The following is an 8,559-nucleotide window of genomic DNA, read 5'->3' as shown; positions in this document are numbered from 1 at the left end:
TAAACCCGAATGTGCACAGAATGAACCAGCTTTATCACTCAAACAAACTAGGTACAATTAGGAAATTAGCAATATTTTGCAAAATGAAACTGTCTCATTTTAAGCAACGCTCCCCTACCCCCACCACCCCCTAAAAATAATATAAATAAATAAATAAATATATTTGATAAATAAATAAATAAATAAATAAATAAATAAATAAATAAATAAATAAATAAATAAATAAATAAATAAATAAATAAATAAATAAATAAATAAATAAATAAATAAAATAAATAAATAAATAAATAAATAAATAAATAAATGAATAAATAATAAATAAATAAATAAATAAATAAATAAATAAATAAATAAATAAATAAATAATAAATAAATAAAGAAAATAAATAAATAAATAAATAAATAAATAAATAAATAAATAAATAAATAAATAAATAGATAGATAGATAGATAGATAGATAGATAGATAGATAGATAGATAGATAGATAGATAGATAGATAGATAGATAGATAGATAGATAGATAGAAAGATAGATAAATAGATAAATAAATAAATAAATGAATAAATAAATAAATAAATAAATAAATAAATTAATTAATTAATTAATTAATTTATTAATTAATTAATTAATTAATTAATAAATAAATAAATAAGATCACCAATAACACGTGAGTGTAACATTGTTCATTTAACTGGTTAAACGCATGTACATACACAGTTAATTTTGCAACCAAGCTCTATCTCTGTATTACTATTCTCGCTTAGTGAAAATCAGAATGTTTTTAAATCTGTACATATCTACATCCATAACACTAAACGATTTAAATAACTCTGCCTGTACATATCTATACCCTTTGTCTGCTCTCTTGTTGAACTTTTTGTAATATACACTTGTAACTATGTGGAGAGGGGCTTATTTAAGGTGGATAACTTGTGCCCAATCCGTTTCTTAATTGAATAAAATATGTTTCGATCAATACCAGTTTGTGTATTACTCATCTATTTAACATATATACGTGGTATTCAATACCATTTTGTGTAATGATGTATTTAACATGTAATGATGTAAACCTCTAATACCACAGAACGCGGCCGGAGTGTAAATAAAGTTCAGTTCAGTTCAACTATATAATAGTTTCCTTTTCAGTCCTTTACTCTTATTGAGGCTGCAGAAACTGCGTATCAAAGATCGATCTAACCCCACCCTCCCTATTAATGTACAGAACGATGACTGTCGAGAAACCAGTAGAACTGTATAGGTTCAATATGAGAACAACAATTTATCAAGCATGATCGGATCAATTTCAAAAACACGCAGGAAAGCAAACAATAGACTCACCTGTGCGGTTTTGTAGTATTTCTGCTCGATAAAGATGTTTTGCATTTGATCCATGCTTATATATACATTTATATATTTTGGAAACGATTTTGATTAAAAGGAAAATAGACATGGTCCAGGCATTGAATATGCATCAGATTGCGATGAGATGAGTGAGTGAGTGAGTATGGATTAACGCCGCTTTCAGCAATATTCTAGCAATATCACGTCGGGGGACACCAGAAATGGACTTCACACGTTGTACCCATGGGGGGAATCGAACCCAGCTCTTCGGCGCTTTAACAACTAGGCTAACCCACCGTCCCCAGATTGCGATGAATTTAAACATATACTATCCTAAAAAAGAAACTGATCTGTGATATTGATATATGGAATTCCAAACATGTTTCTTTTTTAAGCTATTTAGTGAACATGACACGAATGCAGACTGCAAAACACACATGTTCGGTATCTTTTAATGCACGTTCAAAAGTATCAATTTGCATAAATAATAATGGAGAAAATATGCACGTGCAGAAAGCTAAAGCTGTTTTGCTTTTAGACGGTAATTTTTAGGTAAATGAATAAATATCGTAATGAGTTAGTGAGTTTAGTTTTACGACGCTTTTAGAAAAATTCCAGCAGCATCACGGCGGGGGACACCAGATATGGGTTTCACACATTGTACCCATGTTGGGAATCGAACCCGGGTCTTCGGCGTGACGAGCGAACGCTTTAACCACTAGGCTACCCAACCGCCCCGAATGAAGCACAGACTACGAGTGAGTGAGTAAATGTGATTTCACGCCGCTTTTAGCAATATTCCAGAAATATTCACACATTGTGCCCATATGGAGAATTGAACCCGGTCTTCGGTGCTACGATTAAAAGTTTTAACCAATACCCACCGTCCCTCGTCGCAAACTGTACATGTAAAAGGGTAAAGTGCCATCTTGGTTACCTGTCGTATCTATTGACACCGGGTGTCCGTGGGTGCTTGGGTAGCCTAACGTTTAATACGTTAAAACATCACGCTGAAGGTCGAGCTCGATTCACAAAACGGATACAATATGTGAAGCCCATTTCTGGTGTTGCTGGAATATTGCTGGAATATTGCTTGAATATTGCTAAAAGCGGCGTAAAACTGGACTCACTCACACAACTTTGTCTGTCGTGCTCTGTCATCTCAACTATACAGCGTATGGTCCGACTGAACGTTACATATAGACTGTACAAAATAAGTTAGGGATATTGGTGTTTGATTGATATTTTATCAGTGTGTAAATGAATAAATAGATCAGGATTCATAATTTCAAATTTACATATATCCCTAACTATTTTCGTCCAGTATACTTATACTCGTGACAGAGGTATTGTTACATCCCCTGATATACAATTAGTATTTGACAAAAGCTAATAACGGCCCTCCTCTCCGCCCGTCGTAGGGGCGGTGGTTAAAGCGTTCGCTCGTCACGCCGAAGACTCGGGTTCGATTCCCCATTGGGTACAGCGTGTGAAGCCCATTTCTGGTGTCCCCCGCCGTGATATTGCTGGAATATTGCTAAAAGCGGCGTAAAACTTGACTCACTCCCTCCACCTCATCACCACCACCATCATGATCATCATCATCATCACCCACCGGCATCATCATCACCACCACCACCGGCAATTGTAGCAGCATCATGATCATCACCACCACCACCACCACCATTGCTAAAAGCCTCATCCTCCTCACCACCATCATGATCATCATCATTTCTCATGTCATCCACGCAATTGTAGCGGCATCACCACCACTACCACCACCATCCCCATCACCTCCTCACCACCATCGATCATCATCCGCCATGCTGGTGTCCCCACGCCGTGATATTGCTGGAATATTGCTAAAAGTGGCGTAAACCCATAGCCACTCACTCACTCTTTCTCCACCCGCCGTATTGAACGAAGATCAATAATATATTTATGAGCATTATTTACATATTCATGTTAAAACACCTCACCCTGTGAGAAAACACCTCACCCTGTGAAAACACCTCACCATGTGAAAACACCTCATCCTGTGAAAACACCTCACCCTGTGATCTAACAAAGTTAACGTTGTAACGCTTTGCATCAAAATATGCCAGGTGACAGAGAGAAACCAAACATAAATCCATTAACGTACCTCGGTAATACATCGTGGCAATTTACTGACACATAATGTGACAATGTAAATTAAAAGAACACTTTAAAAAATTATAACAACAACCATTTCTTTATAAACCCAGATATGTGCACAGAATGAACCAGCTTTATCACTCAAACAAACTAGGTACAATTAGGAAATTAGCAATATTTTGCAAAATGAAACTGTCTCATTTTAAGCAACGCTCCCCTACCCCCACCACCCCCTAAAAATAATATAAATAGATAAATAAATAAATTTGATAAATAAATAAATAAATAAATAAATAAATAAATAAATAAATAAATAAATAAATAAATAAATAAATAAATAAATAAATAAATAAGATCACCAATAACACGTGAGTGTAACATTGTTCATTTAACTGGTTAAACGCATGTACATACACAGTTAATTTTGCAACCAAGCTCTATCTCTGTATTACTATTCTCGCTTAGTGAAAATCAGAATGTTTTTAAATCTGTACATATCTACATCCATAACACTAAACGATTTAAATAACTCTGTCTGTACATATCTATACCCTTTGTCTGCCTCTTGTTGAACTTTTTTGTAATATACACTTGTAACTATGTGGAGAGGGCTTATTTAAGGTGGATAACTTGTGCCCAATCCGTTTCTTAATTGAATATAATATGTTTCGATCAATACCAGTTTGTGTATTACTCATCTATTTAACATATATACGTGGTACATAATGATGTAAACATGTACCTCTAATACCACAGAACGCGGCCGGAGTGTAAATAAAGTTCAGTTCAGTTCAACTATATAATAGTTTCCTTTTCAGTCCTTTACTCTTATTGAGGCTGCAGAAACTGCGTATCAAAGATCGATCTAACCCCACCCTCCCTATTAATGTACAGAACGATGACTGTCGAGAAACCAGTAGAACTGTATAGGTTCAATATGAGAACAACAATTTATCAAGCATGATCGGATCAATTTCAAAAACACGCAGGAAAGCAAACAATAGACTCACCTGTGCGGTTTTGTAGTATTTCTGCTCGATAAAGATGTTTTGCATTTGATCCATGCTTATATATACATTTATATATTTTGGAAACGATTTTGATTAAAAGGAAAATAGACATGGTCCAGGCATTGAATATGCGTCAGATTGCGATGAGATGAGTGAGTGAGTGAGTATGGATTAACGCCGCTTTCAGCAATATTCTAGCAATATCACGTCGGGGGACACCAGAAATGGACTTCACACATTGTACCCATGTGGGGAATCGAACCCAGCTCTTCGGCGCTTTAACAACTAGGCTAACCCACCGTCCCCAGATTGCGATGAATTTAAACATATACTATCCTAAAAAAGAAACTGATCTGTGATATTGATATATGGAATTCCAAACATGTTTCTTTTTTAAGCTATTTAGTGAACATGACACGAATGCAGACTGCAAAACACACATGTTCGGTATCTTTTAATGCACGTTCAAAAGTATCAATTTGCATAAATAATAATGGAGAAAATATGCACGTGCAGAAAGCTAAAGCTGTTTTGCTTTTAGACGGTAATTTTTAGGTAAATGAATAAATATCATGTGAGTTAGTGAGTTTAGTTTTACGACGCTTTTAGAAAAATTCCAGCAGCATCACGGCGGGGGACACCAGATATGGGTTTCACACATTGTACCCATGTTGGGAATCGAACCCGGGTCTTCGGCGTGACGAGCGAACACTTTAACCACTAGGCTACCCAACCGCCCCGAATGAAGCACAGACTACGAGTGAGTGAGTAAATGTGATTTCACGCCGCTTTTAGCAATATTCCAGAAATATTCACACATTGTGCCCATATGGAGAATTGAACCCGGTCTCCGGTGCTACGATTAAAAGTTTTAACCAATACCCACCGTCCCTCGTCGCAAACTGTACATGTAAATGGGTAAAGTGCCATTGTATTGGGTATTGTTACATCCCCTGATATACAATTAGTATTTGACAAAAGCTAATAACGGCCCTCCTCGCCGCCCGTCGTAGGGGCGGTGGGGTAGTCTAGTGGTTAAAGCGTTCGCTCGTCACGCCGAAGACTCGGGTTCGATTCCCCATTGGGTACAGCGTGTGAAGCCAATTTCTGGTGTACCCCGCCGTGATATTGCTGGAATATTGCTAAAAGCGTCGTAAAACTTGACTCACTCCTCCACCTCATCACCACCACCATCATGATCATCATCATCACCATCATCATCATCACCACCACCACCGGCAATTGTAGCAGCATCACCACCACCACCACCACCATCCTCATCCTCCTCACCACCATCATGATCATCACCATTTCTGGTGTCCCACGCCGTACGATATTGCTGGAATATTGCTAAAACCGGCGTAAACCCATAGCCACTCACTCACTCTTTCTCCACCCGCCGTATTGAACGAAGATCAATAATATATTTATGAGCATTATTTACATATTCATGTTAAAAACACCTCACCCTGTGAAAAACACCTCACCCTGTGAAAAACACCTCACCCTGTGAAAAACACCTCATCCTGTGAAAAACACCTCACCCTGTGATCTAACAAAGTTAACGTTGTAACGCTTGCATCAAAATATGCCAGGTGACAAGAGAAACCAAACATAAATCCATTAACGTACCTCGGTAATACATCGTGGCAATTTACTGACACATAATGTGACAATGTAAATTAAAGAACACTTTAAGGTAATCTATTTGCATATAAGTAAATAAACTTTATGACCAGAGGAACAAAAATTAAAAACAAAAAGAACCAAAAAAATGTTCTCCGATATATAAAACTGTTTGGACGTTTTGTGATATTCTTTTAAACATGAAAAGATACAGATGAAACTAAAAATTGGGCCTTACCTTCCTTGTTAAAGCTGTATGACGGTCTGACGGAGCCCGTACCTGCCGATACCTCGAAAATCTATTGATTTGTCACATCTACGACATACCCGTCACTCTTCGTTGCTACGGACGCGGGCAAATGCCATTGAACAAGCTGACATACCAGGACGAGCACTGACAGGCTTTCCATCGATAATAGATTTTTCGAATGAGTATTGCTGCGTGACTTTGAATTTAGAAAATTAAAAGAACACTTTGGAATAACAATAACTTCTTATCTAAGTTGTATTGACGATGTAATGTTGCCATGGAAATATTACGCTGTGAACCTATGTGCTACACGTGACAAATTGTGCGGGACGTATGTTGACTGTGCTAATAAGTTCTTGCACGTTTATAATGAAAATCATCATGCCAACCCTTACTCTGTTTATATTTTATATTTGTATGTTTATTATGTTTTTATGTTTTATATGTCAGCCCGTTCAGAGTCGTACAATGTAGATGTAATATCGATGACTGTCAGCTAGGTTCAGACTCGTGTAATACAATGTAGCTGAAATATCGATGACTGTCAGCTAGGTTCAGACTCGTGTCATACAATGTAGCTGTAATATCGATGACTGTCAGCTAGGTTCAGACTCGTGTCATACAATGTAGCTGTAATATTGATGACTGTCAGCTAGGTTCAGACTCGTGTCATACAATGTAGGTGTAATATTGATGACTCTCAGCCAGGTTCAGACTCGTGTTATACAATGTAGCTGTAATATTGATGACTGTCAGCCAGGTTCAGACTCGTGTCATACAATGTAGGTGTAATATTGATGACTGTCAGCTAGGTTCAGCCTCGTGTCATACAATGTAACTGTAATATCGATGACTTTCAGCTAGGTTCAGCCTCGTGTCATACAATGTAGCTGTAATATTGATGACTCTCAGCCAGGTTCAGACTCGTGTTATACAATGTAGCTGTAATATTGATGACTGTCAGCTAGGTTCAGACTCGTGTTATACAATGTAGGTGTAATATTGATGACTCTCAGCTAGGTTCAGACTCGTGTCATACAATGTAGGTGTAATATTGATGACTCTCAGCCAGGTTCAGCCTCGTGTCATACAATGTAGGTGTAATATTGATGACTCTCAGCCAGGTTCAGACTCGTGTTATACAATGTAGCTGTAATATTGATGACTGTCAGCTAGGTTCAGACTCGTGTCATACAATCCTCAGCCAGGTTAGGTCATACAATGTAATATTGATGACTCTCAGCCAGGTTCAGCCTCGTGTCATACAATGTAACTGTAATATTGATGACTCTCAGCCAGGTTCAGACTCGTGTTATACAATGTAGCTGTAATATTGATGACTGTCAGCTAGGTTCAGACTCGTGTCATACAATGTAGCTGTAATATTGATGACTCTCAGCCAGGTTCAGACTCGTGTCATACAATGTAGGTGTAATATCGATGACTGTCAGCTAGGTTCAGACTCGTGTCATACAATGTAGATGTAAAATAGACGACTGTCAGCTAGGTTCAGACTCGTGTCATACAATGTAGCTGTAATATCGATGACTCTCAGCCAGGTTCAGACTCGTGTCATATAATGGAACATACTAACCTAAAAAGAACCTTTCTCTTACCACAATTGACAAATTTTGACATATTGGCAAAATAATCAGGCGCGTGTATACCTGTCGGTATCGTAAGAAACTGGTGTTTGTGTTTTGGGAACGAGTGCGACCAAACGCACCAAAAGTAGTCCGTTGTTGATAGATTATTAGCGTTCAACAAAGGCAAAATGCACGTGTGGAAAGGGTATGAAACCATTGTATACGACAGATGGGCCCGTGGCATTGGAGAGAACCACAAAAGGAATGGCACGTTTAACTTCAGTAGAAGGGAAGGGGCTACAGGAATGTTACAGTTTGGGGCTACAACTGGTCAGGTTGCTGCAACGTTAGGCTGCTTCGTAGTTACTGTCAGGAACCTTCGCCAACGCTTCAGTCAGACTGGTCAGACATCGGACAGGCCACGGACAGACAGACCCCGGGTAACAACAGCGGCATCTGAGAACGTTGCGCATGCCGAACCGATTCCTGACGGTGACGGCTTCTTCGGCAACGGCACGATATCACCCCATGAGCGATACAAATTACGCAGAACAATGCTCATGCTGTTGATCACTGGATTGTATGGTCCAGACTCCACTATTTACATA

Source organism: Haliotis rubra, unplaced genomic scaffold, assembly GCF_003918875.1.
Source record: "Haliotis rubra isolate DU_JTF1 unplaced genomic scaffold, ASM391887v1 Scf604, whole genome shotgun sequence".
Classification (NCBI taxonomy): Eukaryota; Metazoa; Mollusca; class Gastropoda; order Lepetellida; family Haliotidae; genus Haliotis; species Haliotis rubra.
Note: the sequence above shows the minus strand (reverse complement) of the source record.